Source organism: Desmodus rotundus, chromosome 4, assembly GCF_022682495.2.
Source record: "Desmodus rotundus isolate HL8 chromosome 4, HLdesRot8A.1, whole genome shotgun sequence".
NCBI classification, from domain to species: Eukaryota; Metazoa; Chordata; class Mammalia; order Chiroptera; family Phyllostomidae; genus Desmodus; species Desmodus rotundus.
In genome coordinates, this window is record NC_071390.1 from 11731295 (window position 1) to 11746432 (window position 15138).

Consider the following 15138-nt stretch of genomic DNA (forward strand, 5'->3'; position numbering starts at 1 on the left):
GTGTTCATGTGCATAGAAGTACACATGTGTGCACATAAGCACTCACATGTGCGTGTGTGGGACAGCACAGGTGCATGTATACTTGGGAGTGTGTGAGATGTGTGTGCTCTTGCATGTCCATGTGCACTTATGAGCATGTACGGTCTCAGGGAGCAGAGGCTCAGAACGGAAGCTAAGAAAAGAAAGGGTGGGTGCCAGGTGAAGGCGGAGACTTCCCTGCCCCGAGAAATCCACATCCTGTGTGGCCCAGAACGCCCTGTGGCCCAGGCTGAGCCGAAGCCAGTCAAGTTCAGGTGTGACTGGCTTGTGCCAGTAAGCTCAGTTCCTGCTTTCTCAGAGCAGCCCCACCAGCCTCTGCCTCTGGGCTGAGCCGAGCTCCTCTTGAGCACGAGGCCATTTGCGGAATTATTGGAACAAGGTTTGGGGTTCAGAGAGAGTCACTGCCTCACTTCTCACAGGCCCCTGCGGTGTTGACCAATGCTGATGGAAAAGGCAAAGATGGCCCCAGAGCCGGCCCACCCCAGGCGGGGAGAATGCGTACAGAGCAGAGATGAGTCGGGACACCCAGCAGCTGGGAAGGTGACTGACTGGTCCTGCAGCCTGTCACATCTCTGGGGCAGACACCAGAGCTCTGAACCCACATTTGCACTTTCCTGCAAGGCGAGTTTCAGAGACATGGGACATAAATCCGAGAGGCCCCCAGGGTGTCTCTGGGCAGGTTTCGTGGGATTTCACAGCAAGGCCCAGCGTAGCCTTCCTCATCCCATGGCAAGCTCTGAGATGCCTTCTGTCTGTAAAACACAGAGGGACCCGTGCTGGCTCTGAGCTGGGAGCTAGCACAGCAGCTTGAATTTGGGAGACAAGGGTTATCAATACAGTTGCCTCTTACCCAGGGGGAGGATGTTCCAGGAAGAGGGAGCAGCCTCTGCAGAGGCTCAGAGGTGAAGACAAGCACAGCACATGCAAGAAAGAAAAAGTCAGGTGGGTAGGCGTGCAGGTGTGAGAGATGCTGCCGAGGAGCCGGGCGGGGCGGTGTGAGCACCTTGAAGGTCATATTCAGGAGTTTGAGCTTTATTCTAAGAGGAGTGGGAAGCCATTGGAGCGATGTGGCTGAAGCATCATGTGGTGGGCTCAGATTTTTGTATGAAGAATGGGTGGGCATACTCAAATACAAGTACAGCCGTGGTCAGAGCAGCTCCATTCACAGCCACCAGGTGGAAACCACCCGGATGTCTGTGGATGAATGGATGAACAAAATGTAGCATATGTACAAACAATAAAATATTAATATGAAGGAATTCTGACACAGGCTACCACATGGATGAATCTTAAAACTGTGCTCAGTGGGAGAAGCCAGTCACAAAAGGCCTCATCCTGTATGATCCCATTTAGAGGAAATATAAATCCACAGAGACTGAAAGCCAATTGGCAGCACCTGGAGATGGGGGAGGGGGAATGGGGAGTCATTGTTTATTGATACCCAATTGAGCTGATGAAAGTGTTTTGGAACTAGATGGAGGTGGCGGATGTACATATTGTGAATATCCTAAATGTCATAAATTATTCACCTTAAAATGGTTAATTTTATGTTATGTGAATTTTACCACTTTTTTTTTAATGGATGGAAAAGGGATGAGAGTGGAGACAGGGAGGCCAGTTCGGACATGAGGGCAGAGCTCTGGACACCAACAGTGGTGGCCCTGGCTGCAATGAAACCTGAGAAGAGGACCCCAAGCCTTCACACACACCACTGGGGTGGGGGGAGAGTGTTTGCGACCTTCCAGTAAAGCTTCATCGGCAGCCCAGGTACGCATCAGGCCGGGCTTTTGGCCCAGGGTGAAGCACAAGCCCAGGAAAGCTATTAGGGAAAATGGATGTGACTCACCCAAAGGGCAGCTTGAAGTCCAGCTGTCATATCACAAGACTCAAGGTTCAATGGTGGGGGCTCCCTGCCTGTCCCCTGAGTGTGACCCTTATCTGCCATGGAGCCTCCAAATGGTCCTCTCAAGCGGGAGACTAAGGGGGGGCCCCCCCAGATAGCATTCCCCAGGTTGATCAGCTACCTAGGACTGAAATTAACCTGCTGAGTTGAGAGCAGTTGGGAAATTTCATTTTAACACAGTGTCAAGAAACCATCAGAACCGTTTCCCAATGTTTGGCTATAGGAAGGGAGGCAGGAAGATACTGGACACAGCCCCCAGGTTGGAGACAGCCGTGTCCACAGGAGGCACAGAGCGAAACAGCTATCTCCTTAGTCCACATATGGAACTGTGTTACCCAAAGTGAGCTGGGGAGGCAAAGGGCTGGGGCAGGGGGGTGTTGATCACCTTCAGATTCAGTTCAGCAGCTTTGGAAGGAGTATCTAAAATAAAACTAGATCCAAGAATATGCCGTTTTGAAGAAACATCTGCTTACTTTGGGAGGCCCAAGGTTTCCGTGTTTTCTGAGGCTGCCAAGGCCCCTCACCAGCTTGGCCTCAGGACTCATTGGGGGCCATTTGTAGGAGTGAAAGCTTGGACTCTTTCCACGTGCCGCCTTCAGAGTTGGGGCTGCGGGGACCAGTTTGCTGTAGGGTTCCGGGTAGACTGGAGCTCCGCCCCGTGGGCGTGCTGCCCTCCTCAGATGGGTGTGTGATCTAGAACGCCCCGCAGGAGTAGCTTATGGACAGGTTGTGCCAGCTCGTGGGCCAGTTTGGCTTGGTTACCAACATAGTCAGGACTGGCGACACAGTGGCCCTGCCTCCCTCTGCCTTCTATTCGCTGACCCTGTGGTTAGTGAGACATTATAGTTGTGGACTTACTGTAAACACTAATTCTTCCTTTTTGTTTTTATTTCCCCCAAATTTTGTTACTGTTGTAAAATACACATAATATAAAATTTACCACTAACCATTTTCAGTGTACAGGGCAGTGTTTTAAATGCATTCATAATGTTGTACACCCATCACCACCATCCACCTCCATGGACTTCCACCTCTTGTGAAAATGAAACTCTGTAGTCACTAATTAACTGCCCATTCCCCTCTCCCCTCAGCCGCTGGCAATGACGTGCTGCTTCTGTCTCTATGAAGCTGATTACTCTAAGTATTTTATATAAGTGGAAACATACAGTATTTGTTTTTGTTTGGGGGATTTTTGTGTGTGTGGTTGCATTATTTCACTATGTCTTCAAAGTTTATCCATGTTGTAGTACTTGTCAGAATCCCCTTCCTTCCCTAAGGCTGAATACTATTGCATTGTATGGGTATACCACATTTTGCTCATCCATTCTGTGATCCTTAGGGTTTTTTGTTTTCCTGATTGATTTTTGCATAGAGATTGTACATGTGTTACTTTCCTGTGTCTGCTGTAACAGTGGAGGCTTAAAACAACAAAGTTATTCTTCCACAGTTCTGGAGGCCAGGAGTACAGAACCGAGGTGTTGACAGGCCATTCTCCCTCCAAAGGTTCTAGGGACACACCTTTCCTTCCCTTTTCCAGTTTCTGGCAGCCTTGGCTGTGTAACCCCATTCTCTAGGGACACTTGTCATTGGATTTAGGTCCCACCCAGACCTTCTAGGATGAGCTTCTCAAGATTCTTAGCTTAATTACATCTGCAAGGACCCTGTTTCCAAACATTCACAGGTTTTAAAGATCTGATGTGGATATATCTTGTGGGGGTCCACCATTCAACCCACACCAGTAATCCTGGTAGCTTACACAGGGTTGACCCCAGCGAGGGCTGGAACTCTGGTGTGGCTTTAATCGAACACTTTCTGAGCACTGGAGGTGCCCTGAGGCCACTTTTCTGGCTATGGTTTCACCTGAGATGCTGCCGGGGCCCTGAGGGAGCCTTGAGAGGAGAAAGTTCCCTGGGCAAGGATCAAGAAGCTCCAGGCTCAGCTGTGTCACTAATTCCTGAGTAGTTTTGGACAGGCCGTTCAGCCTCTTTGAGACGACCATCAGTTCACAGGCAAAGGGAGCGGCATGTGACCTCTGAGACCCTGACCTGATCTAAAATTCCATTTCCCCCTGTTATTCCCAAAGAGTCATAACCTCCACCCGTCACATCAGCTTGAAGGGGTGGGCAGGAGAGCCTCCGTGGGTTTTAATGGAGAGGGCTCCAGGCAATGGGGGGCGGTTAGAGGTGTGCTCTTGGCTCTGGAACTCACAGCTGTGTGACCTTGGGCAACTCTCAACTTCTCTGAGCCCCAGTTTTTCCTTAAATACAAGCCATAAAAAATATATGTGTAAATCTGAGCCATGGACCACTTGACTCCTCAAGCCTCTGAGGATGTGAGTTCTGTGGTTCTCACGTGTTGGAGCATCTAAGGGATCAGAGCCAGCAGTTCTTTGGTGAGAGATTTTCTGGAAACTGGTATGTACCACTCAGCATATAGCATAAACTCGAAGGTTTATTTATCATTAGCTTGCTTTCAGTTTTGTTTTTGACAACAAGAATCTCTTTTTAGAGAGATCTTGCTATAAATGGCACATTTTTCAAAGCTTATGGTAATTAACTTAAAATTCAGGAGTATTCTGAAGTTGTTTATAGCCTGCCTCCTAATTAAGAAGTCCAGAAGCAAATTAGTGCGAGATACCAGAGCCTGCCGAGAGACTTCTAGCCCCTTCTCCACCTCTACCCGCTCCTCCAAAGCAGCCTTCCTCCGGTCTTACTCCCCGCCCCCTCCCCACCTTCTGCTTCTGCAGCCTAATGGCAGGGGCAGCTCCTGAGGCTGCAGACTTAGGTCGCAGGTGTCAGTGACATTGGAAGGCATCCCTTTAGAATATGAATTTCCTTCCATCTTTGATGGGTGGTCCTCAGAGATCTCTGATTCCAGGACACTTCTTTCCCTGGGTACAGGTTGTGCCAACCTCATGAAGAAAGACAACAGCAGTGAATCGGTTCCAAAATAAAGGCAGCACAGAAAAATAAAGCAAATGTCAAGCTGGAAACTTGTCCTGCGTCCCCCCCCTCAATCTTGGGCTGTTCCATCATCTGACCGAGGGTGGACTTCCCTTAGCCTCTCTGTTCTCTTGCACAATTCGCTTTCCCCAGGGGCTCTGTGTTTACTCAGCTCTCCACTGATTCCTTCTAGACAAATGTTCCCATCCACAGGCTGCCCGGGGAGCTCGGCTCCCTCTGCAGCGGCACCTCCCTGAGCAAGCACCTGCCACACCGAAAGCTGGAGCCTTCTGGTGTGTGTGCTTCTCTCAGAGACAAAAGACCGCTGTTCCGTCTGCGTTCTTGGCCAGAGGAGGAAGGAGGGCTCTGCTTTTCTTGCTTTTCTTTCCCTTCTTCCTCAAGTCACCACACCCAGGAAATGGATCTCCTGACTTTTCAAAAAGGCTGATGGCACATGTCTTTATGTGCCAGGTGTGCTCTCCGGGGAGGAATGTGTAATGATGTCCGTAACAGCTTGTATACCGCACAGCGTAGGTGTACGTAGTCCCCCCAACATAGTCCGTGGCAAATCCTCCGGCCCACTTAATGCCTTTCCATTCATACCTACAGGGATGGCACTGTCCAGTCTCTATATGCTAACAACTTGGAGACAGGGACAAAAGGACAGGATTTAGACTCGCTTGAGACACCCCCTGCTGATCTCCTGCGGGGTAGGAAATAGAATCACAACATGATTCAGCCAGATCCTTGTCCTTGATTCTCTGAAGGTGGCTTTGTGTTACTTTTGGACTAAAACTGCTCTTTTATAAAGCCCAGGGATAAAGGCTTATGCTATTCCCATGAAACTAACTCATGTTATAAATTGGAGGCCCTTGCCCCCTTCCTTCCTTTTCCTGTAGGTATTTTAAGCAGGCTATGTTGTAATACCCATAAGCAGGTCTTGTTCTGGACCAGCCTGTTTTATCAAATGAGAAAAGACACAGGTTATCCCATGGCACCTGTATGGCACATAATCTCTCTGTCACCATGGAAGATATGATTTGCCAAAGACAGGCTGATGACACCTCCCTCTTTCTTGTTGCATGTGTGTCATATACGTGCAAAGCAAGAAGGATAACCTGTGTTCGTGAAGAAAACTAATTGCATCCTTCTCGGTCTCACCGTGCTCAGAGGAGTCCGTGCCTTCTTCCACTCATCTGTGGGTGTTTCTGGTGCTCCAGAAAGGGAAAAGAATCAAGTAACCTTGGCATGGGTGGAGGTGGTATGTGTCCCGATGGGCAGTGAACCACCACAATGTCCTGCTTGTCTATATTCTTAATGTTTGCAAATATTCTCATAAACATTTAATTCTCACAACAGGAAGTTACTACCTACCCCATTTACAGATGAGGCTGCCGAGTGCCAGAGACTCGGGGGGCTAATTAGCCATAGACACACAAAGAGAAGTGAGGGCTCTCAGTTCTCAGGACATAGGAACACACACTCACACACACACTCATACTCACACACTCTGCTTCATGATCCGCTTGGCAGAAATCATCACAGAAAACAAGTAATTAATGTGCCTCCTCAAATAACTTGCTGAAGGACCCAAACTTACCATTGCTGGTGAAGTGGAGAAAGCCTCCCTCATGAGTGGCCCCATTAGTTCTATTTTTAGGACAATAAACATTTGTTGCTTGGTTGATGTACTTTTTACCAGTGACCCTGCAGATAAAATCTGTTGTATTTCCAAGCAGTTGCCCCTCCTACTATTTTTTAAAGCTTTTTTATTGTATGATTGATTTTAGAGAGAGAAAGGAAAAGAGAGAGGAAAAAACATCAATTTGTTGTTCCCATTTAGTTAAGCATTTATTGGTTGATTCTTGTATGTGCCCTGACCAGGGATAGAACCCGCAACCTTGGGGTATCAGGATGACACTCTAACCCACTGAGCTACCCAGCCAGGGCCCTTCCCGTTGTGGGCATTTGTTTAATTGTATTTCATGGCCACCGGTTGCCATTGCACAGAAACGTGCCCTTGATCATACAGTGTGACTTGATTAAAATAAAATCTTCCCAGTGTGGGGAAGCAAGCTCAAGTTTACATTGCATGTATGGTGTATGACATGTTGGTAGCAACATCTTATTTGTGAAGAATAACCCGGTGGTAATATTCCTTCTATCCCCTCCATCATTAGACTGGGAATTGGTCCAGTAGGGCATAAGCACATTGGCATGGAAAATCTATCTGATTCACCCAACGTTATCACTTTCTCCTACATTAATGAGAAGGGGAAATGGGTTGCCAAGGTAACAGAAGACTCTGTACACAAGCAGTGAAGATTCAATATTTATGAAAAAAAAATCACCCCATTTCCTGCCAGCCCAAATGGAAGAGCTTCCTTCTCCAGAAACTACATTTTGAAAATAACCGTATTTTGAGTGAAAAAGATGCTTTGTTTTTTGGTTTTCTTTAACTTCAGAGAGTTTCTCTTATTGCTGGTGACATGTGAGTGTAGGAGGGTGGGGGGTGACAATTGAACTTAGGGTGGAATGTGACTCTTCCAGAAAAATCAGCGAGGAGGATTGAGCACATGCTAGTGGCTGAACCCTGAGTGCTGCTGGAGGAAATGTAAGCTTTAGGGCTTGCTCTCAGGTAGATAATGCAGGTAATACGGTATGCAAGTCTAAAACCACACCCCCCGCAGTGTTCAGGGGACCCCCCCCCCCCCCACCAGGGCTCATGAATGCTCAAAGCTATTGTGGCATCTTCTGTCTGAGGGTGATTCTCAGTGGTGGTGTTGAACTTTAGAAATAAGTAGGACCCAAGAGCAGAGAGACCGCCTGCCTAGACAAGTTACCCGCCAAGCACAGGGGAGGGAGTCTGGCCACTGTTCTGGGCACAGAAGTGATGACCCCTCAGAGTTGTCCTCTCTGCTCGCCAGGACCCACACCCTGGGCCTCAGAAGGGCTCGTGTGTCTGCTTGCTTATGGACGCAGAGCACCAACCCTTTTCCTTCCTGCCATGCGCCACCTGCTCCCATTCCTGCCTCTGTCCACATCTTCTTTTCCTACTGTAACCCTAGAAGAAACGATTGTATCCCTTCTTCTCTGTGATTGATTCCAAGGCACCTCACCTGCTCTACAGAGTGACCTTCTGTGAATTTCAAGATAATATTCACGGCTTCTTGCCGAAGGTAATCGGTAGTTTGAATGCCAAACAAAAGACACACTCAGTAAAGGCTCTGGGTTTAAGAGATTCTTGTCAGTTATGAGAAGAGAAGTTGGCTTTGGACCTTGAGAAATGGGTAGTTATAGGCAGGGGAAGGTGGGAAATTTATCTCCATTTCCTGCTATTATTGAAGTCTTAGCTCACTTTTTTCCTACCTTGTTTGCTTCTTTGATCTTAAACACGTGATTGGTTTTACTGTTTGGTTTCGTTGCATGCTTGTAATGTGCTGTTTTCCACTTCAAATCATTTTTGTAAGTAGTCAGGTTGTAAATTATAAAAATTTAAAAAAATACATACATTTTTTCCATTATAAACTAGCATGATTTTAGTTTAATTTTAAGGTAAATGGGCTTTTGTGACCTCACCTGGGCCCACTCTCCATCCGGAAGTTCATTCCAATTAGAAAATGCTTGCCTTCCACTTGGATCTGCCCACCTGGCCAATGACAGATGGGGACAGAGACACATGGCTCAGAGCCGGCCTTTCTCCTGGGATCTAGGTTGTGCCTCTGGTGGGCATTAGGACCACCCTTTGGGTCTGAAGCAGTCTTCTCCAGCTTCTGGATTCTCGCCAACTCACACAAAAGGAGGTTGTCTCTGGCTACCTCCACTCTATTTTGTTCTAGTCTTTTTGCTCACTTAGCTTCTTTCAGTGAGCATTTAAATTGAGGGACACAGTGAAAAATGGCACCATCCAAAGGTCGCAAGGACAACTTCTGCTCTGGGCACAGGTTTCTCCAGGTAAAGAGGTAGGAGGGCCCACAGGGCCTGGAAGATGATCTGTGCTCCAGGGCAGATGGGAGTTTTGGGTCCCAGTGTCCGCCAGCTCGATGCTGCCCTGCTGCCGGTCTTGCTAGGGACAGGCTTCCTCCTCTCTTGTTTTCCACCTGAGTGTGCTTGCTTCCTGGACCTCAGGGCTTCCAACCTTGGAGGGATGTTATGCCAATTCCAGCAGATGGACCTGCATAGAGTTGGCCAGCTGGTCAGGGGGAGTGACGGTTGGTCTGGGCTGGTGTCCTTCCAGCCCAGCGGAAATGACCGGGGGCAGTAAATCCAACCCCGTAAGGACACTTCACAGTAGCTTTTCACGTGAAAACTGTCTGTACACCATTTTCATGGTCCTACAACAAACCTCAAAGCTGTAGGCATCCTAGAAACACAGAATCTGGAATTTAGGAGCTCGAAGTGGCCTTAGGTGAGGTGGAAAGGAGAGAAGAGTGGTTAGCAGAAAAAAAAGGGTACAACCAGACACACCAGGGCTTGATCCCAGCAGCTGCACTTGGAGCTGAGTCGTGGTTAGCAGGGTGCCTACACTCTGAGCCTCAGGAGCCCCCTCTGTGAAACGCGGGTAATAATGCTTACCTCTGGAAGGCTTAAATGAGGTCCATGAATCTGGGACAGTGCCTGACATACAGGGTGTCAAGAATACTCTTTCCCATTTCCTTCATTTATAAATGAAGAAACAGATTTTGTAAAAAGCCCACTATTTTGAACTTTCCGTCTGAATGAAGGAGGCAGGCCCACCCCTATCGGACACTCTCTCACCTCTCTGGCCTAGTTACATGTGGTTATTTCAGATGCACAAGTTAATAGTCACGTTGATGCTTTGGTTTGAAAATGTAACCATTTCAATCACTTAACTTTAAATATTCACATGGATTTATGCCCATGAATTTAATCTACCATTGTTTCCGCAAGAATTTTCTGTTACTTTTCACCAGGCCTCTGGCAGCTGCCAAATAAAGATGTGTCCATGAATGATTATTTTTCCCACTGTGAATTTTTGCCATGTCCTGGAGCCAGAATTCTTAGAGATTCCACATACTCTTTGGGTATAAATTCTCACCACCCTCTAAATACCTGTTCCTTTCACTCACGTGGGAAGTAAATGCCCCCGCACCTTTCTACTCGTGCTTGTCTTAGTGTGTTAACCCGAACATGACCTGTATCAGTGAACCCTGGAGGACTGGTGCCGTTCTGTTTGATAGAATGCCCCGCACATTTGCCAGAGGGGGCCTTGCAAATGGAAGGTGATAGCGAAAGGTCTCTCGGCTTCCGTGAACTGAAAAAGCTCCCATACCGGCTCCCTGATGCAGCACTGAGTCCCTTTGGCACAGACCATAACCAGCTTCCCCTTTGATTAGTGAGAACTTTGCATACCTACCTTGCAGTTCCCCCAGGCGAAGTGCGATTCAGTGGCTTTCAGTAAATTTACAGAGCTGTGCCACCATCGTCACATCCCATTTTTAGAACATCCCCATCCCCGCAAACAGAAATCTGTGCCCATCCTTTGATTCTTTGCCCTCTACCTTCTTTCCCCAAGTCACATGCATATGAATGTTCAGGGTCAGAAGGACGGGGAAGGCCTCTCATCAAAGCCCACCAAGGCCCAGCCCAGCAGACAGGTTTCTTGGACCTCTTGATTCCACCTGGTGGTGATTTGGGGCTCTTGTCATTGAGAAACTCACAAAGTTGGGAATTTGCTTGGTAAATTTGAATAAGAACCATCTTATTTCTCCCCATCCTGGGAGACATAGAGGTGGTTCAAGAAATAAAATCTGAAAGAGGAGCCAACGCTCCACATGCTGGAGAGAACGAAGGTCAAGTCTGGACAGCAGTAAGCTCAATTGTAGCCATGTTGAGGTCAACAGGGAGCCCTGCTGACTTCCCCTCCCCGTGAGGAGGGACCCCTCCACTCCTCTGACAAACAGTAGCCTGCCTGCTAGGGTCCCAAACAGGAGGCCGTGCTCTGGGTTACAGAGGTCAAGGTCCAGTCCCTAACTGCCAGGGTTTCACGGTCCAAGGCTGGGCTCCTGAAACCACTGTGTGTGAGCATCACTCGGGTATCTTGTTTAAAGTGTGGATTCCCGGGCCTCACCCAGAGATTCGGAGTCAGGGGTCCCGGTGGGGCCTGGGAAGCTGCATTTAGTGTGCCATCCTCCTCTGGGTGCTTCTGGGGTGGGGCTGAGGCCTGGGGGAACCTACAGATTACACTTGGAGGAATGGGCCCTGCTGGAGTGTGGCAAAGGCCCATTCACAGAGGCTTTTGACTCCTTGGAAGAAAAATGCACTAGGAATTTAGCTTCCTCCTGTAATTATTCTAATGTGCCATCCAGCAGCTTCCTCTTCATTTTAGAAGCGACGCTTTGTTGTTAAAAAAAAAAAACAGACAAAAACCTTACATTGCCTCAGCAATATTTGGGATTGCTTCCAAGCCAGTTTAGAAAGATTACACACACACAGGGTCTTTTCATGAGCTGATCTTTATGGGCAAATAATCTCCGTGAAAAATTTCCTTAAATCTCTTTGGTCTTATTAAAATTTGCGACAGCTGTAACAGAATCCTGCCCTAGTCCTACGAAAGGGGTACGTAGGAAAGGTGCTGAGCTGTCACGGTAGAAGGTTCTGGCTCCTTCTCTCCATTCACATATATGAAGAGCCTGTGACTTCACCTTTGGTTGCTATATATTTTTTTTACTGCAGTAAAAGAGCACAAAATGTGCCAATGATATGAATCACGGAAGCTTGATACTTAGTCTTTGTTTGGGTGGGGGGTCACATTTTCTTCAAAAAATATGAACATGAACATTGTGGAAAACGAATGCGATTGAAGTTGCACTCAGGTTTATTACAGGTGCGGGAGGGGCTCCCTAGCGGGTCCCTGGAAGGCGGTGACTGGGAGAAGCTGCCAGCTCTCTGATAGCTGTGCCCAGTTGTACACCTTTCCATCACCTCGAATCCAAGAAAGAGACTTAAAAAGCAAAAGACTGGTGTCAATTCAAGCTTCTGCCTTGGGGACAATTACTGCCCAAGTCCTATTGCAGACAATTGTGAGTGAAGGTGAAAAATGGTACTTTCCCCACCTGCGTTTAAAACAGGAAACCTACCCCCCTCCTTTTTGGTAACATGGACTAGCCCATAGTAGTTGCGGGTGCTTTCGCTAGTTAGTAAGTGCAGGAAGGAGAGGGAGGCGGGAGAGCGCCTGTCCCTCTCTGCTCTTTTTTTCTGGAGTGTGTCTCTGCAGAGGCACACTTCTCTCCTAGCAGCAGAGAGGACCGCGTGTGTAACCCAGCTGGGCGGGGAGCCCCCATCGGCCGGGCTGAGGTCTTGCTTTTGCAAGCCTCTTCCCCGTGTTCTGAGTTTGCAGCCTTGAGGAGTTCCCTGCTCAGCATGGCCAAGAAACAGAAGTAGAAGAAGGAGGGAGCCCTGGCATCAGGTAAAGCAGGCGTTGCACGAGGCGCCTTTGCTTTGCAGGAAGATGTGAAACTTCTGGCTTCCTTGGCGACTTTGGAGCCCCCTGGGTCCTCCAGATGTGGTCTGCCGGATGCTGGCGACGGAAGCCCCTTGCATTGGCATGAGATATATTTGACTTAAACTTTCTGTTTTTCTTAGGCTACAAAATGAACTACGGAGCTTTTTTCATTGATACAGTACTGGAGTGAAGAGCAGGAAAGGCAGGGTATTTAAGAATTACAGTTTAGAGACCTTTTAAACACTGTTTTTTCAGGCTGCTATCCCCGAGATTGAAGGGAGAGTATCGTTTCAAGGTTTGTTTTGTCTGTGGTTTGTGGAGGTCTGTGGAATTTATATTTGAAATGAAAGGACTTTAGAGTCATTTTAGGGGATTTGGTGGTAGTAGTGGCCTGGGGAATTCAGCAGATTTATCTGCTACTATAAATGTGTGGGATTTTGTTTTTTTTTTCTTTAAGAAGTTCCCCATGAATGAAAATGAGGAAGCAAAACCTTTGGGTGTTATTCATATTGTACAGTTACAGGTTGAAAGAGGCTGATTGTTGCTTCTTTTACCATCTTTGGGCAGGAAATGAGAGAAATCTAGAGATACTTACTTGCCTTGAAAAGAAAACTAGTTTTTCTAAAAACCTAGTTATTAATCAAACATGCTTCAAAGTTAATTTTTTAGGAAAAGTTTTAAAGTATGCTGTGCTAGCAGTAAAGGAAGAATGAGACAAGAAACATCCTCTCAACTATGAAAGAAAGACCTGTGATTTGGGAAAGCAGAAAAACGAAAATGAGTCTAACCACAACCCAGCAGGAGGGTGGTCTCCCCCCCCCCATCCCCCCGCTGCTTCATCTATAACTTAACTGGGATTGCGGGTTTAAAAGACAATGGAGCCCGTATTCTCTGAGGCACGCTCCCGGGTGGAATGTTAAGAGGATGTGAAGTTACTTAGATTATCCCAACAGATGCTGACAAGTAAGTGAACATAACTAATTAAAATGTAATTGTTGCCATTCTATAGTGGATCAAAAGACTTGTTGAGTCAAGATGTCCTTACAGAATAGGAGAATTTGCCACAGCTCATTGGTATAAATTACCTTCAGGTCTGCTTTTTAAAGACTTAAGTGTGGGGCCTTGCCAAACGGCTCCTTCTACAGCACTTTGAATGCGTGTTTTAACCAAATGCTTTCAAGTGGGTGGCTCAGGCATTTTTCACTTGTCAGTGACTTTAACGCTTGCACCAGTGGCTTATCCATCTGGCTCAAGCATATCATGACAACTGAGTGGCAGGTTTTTTCCCCCCAACCACATTTAAAAGGACGGAAAAGTCCCAAATACTCAGTACTTGCACCCCAGCTCCGCAGACAGACGATCACGATTTTGCCTCCTCCGGGCCAGGGATGCTCAACGTTGGCACAGCTGACATTTTGGATGGAGTGTTGCTTTGGGGTCGACTGTCCCTGGGATGTTTACCAGTATCCCTGGTCTCTGCCCACTAGATGACAGCAGCACTCCCTCCCCAGTTATGACGACAAAAATGTCTCCAGGTGTTGCCAAATGTTCCCTCTCAGGCAGAATCACTCCCCCGCCCCCACATTGAGAACCACTGCTGGAAAGAAAGCAAGCACTTTGGAGGCCTCCTGCTGCAGGGGAGGAAAAGGAGGCTGGGAGGGGGGAAGCTGGACCCCCAGGGAGGGCGGCTGAGTCAAAGAACCGCCACGGACAGATAGATTGCCGTGACCATTTTGGTTTGTATTTTGTTTTGTTTTGGTTGAAATCACATCTTGGGCTTGGCGGGGAGCAAGGGTTAAGCACTGTTCTGGATGTATGTTCTGCTCCCGCCCTCTCCCCTCATGGTCCCTTACGGGCCTTATTTGATACGGTGCCATGGATGGGTAGTCATCAAACTTCTTTCTCTAAGTTGAATCCTATCTTAAGTGCATCCCAGGAACGTACTATTTTATTTTTAAATCTCATATAATAGCCCATTTTATAAAGCAAATAATTACCCACACCTTATCAAGTCTGTAAATATAGGTTTTCTGATATGCGGCCTTTGCGTAAATCTGGGCACACCCGTTTAATGTTTTTTTCCCTTCTGGAACCAGCTGCTGAACACTTTTATTTCTTTTTTCCTTCCCTCCTCTGTACCAATGGGTCTCCAGCTTTCTGATTTTCTAGGAGTTGGGTCTCATTTGTCAGTGAAATAGAACAGTCACAGCCTGTTTCCAATTCACAGGCAACAGTCAAGACAACGGCTGGAAGCTTTTCCCACTTAAAAGTTTTCTTACACCTTCAGTGTCTGCTACCGCTGCTTTGCCCTCGGAGGCGAACAGATTACAAAATGAATAAAGCTGTGGCGAACAAACACTGGCACAAAACACCTGCAACAGCCAGTTTGGCTTAGTTCCACTTCTTTTGGTGGCCTAATGCTCCAAAGTACAGCTGTAAATTTCATAAGTATATGTTCAAGACCTCATAAAGCAGTTCTCGCTTACAAACAGGTCACCCACATTACGTTTTCGTGGTGTTGCTCCAAGAACACGGCACATTGTCCCGAGCGCCGTGACTTTCAGGAGCTGCCCCTCTCCAGGGATTCTTCTCAAGCCCCATTGGGACAGGAGGGGCCACTTGGCTTTGCCTGAATATTTTGGGAAACACCTCTACTTGGGGTCTATTGTTGGTGACAGGGTTGGACTGGTGTATGGTGTTCTCAAAGAGTAACGTTTTCTCTCTTGGGGAAGCAAACCTTCCTTTGGCCTCTACCTGGAGCTCCCATCATACACCATGTGCTCTCCTAG

General features: G+C 47.5%; 1 protein-coding gene across 7 annotated transcripts in view; it reads left to right on the top strand.

Moving 5' to 3' along the window:
- The window catches only part of ABLIM1 (actin binding LIM protein 1), a 258566-nt gene that overhangs the window by 167033 nt on the left and 76395 nt on the right, over nucleotides 1-15138 (top strand). The gene's annotated exons all lie outside the window — the stretch shown is intronic.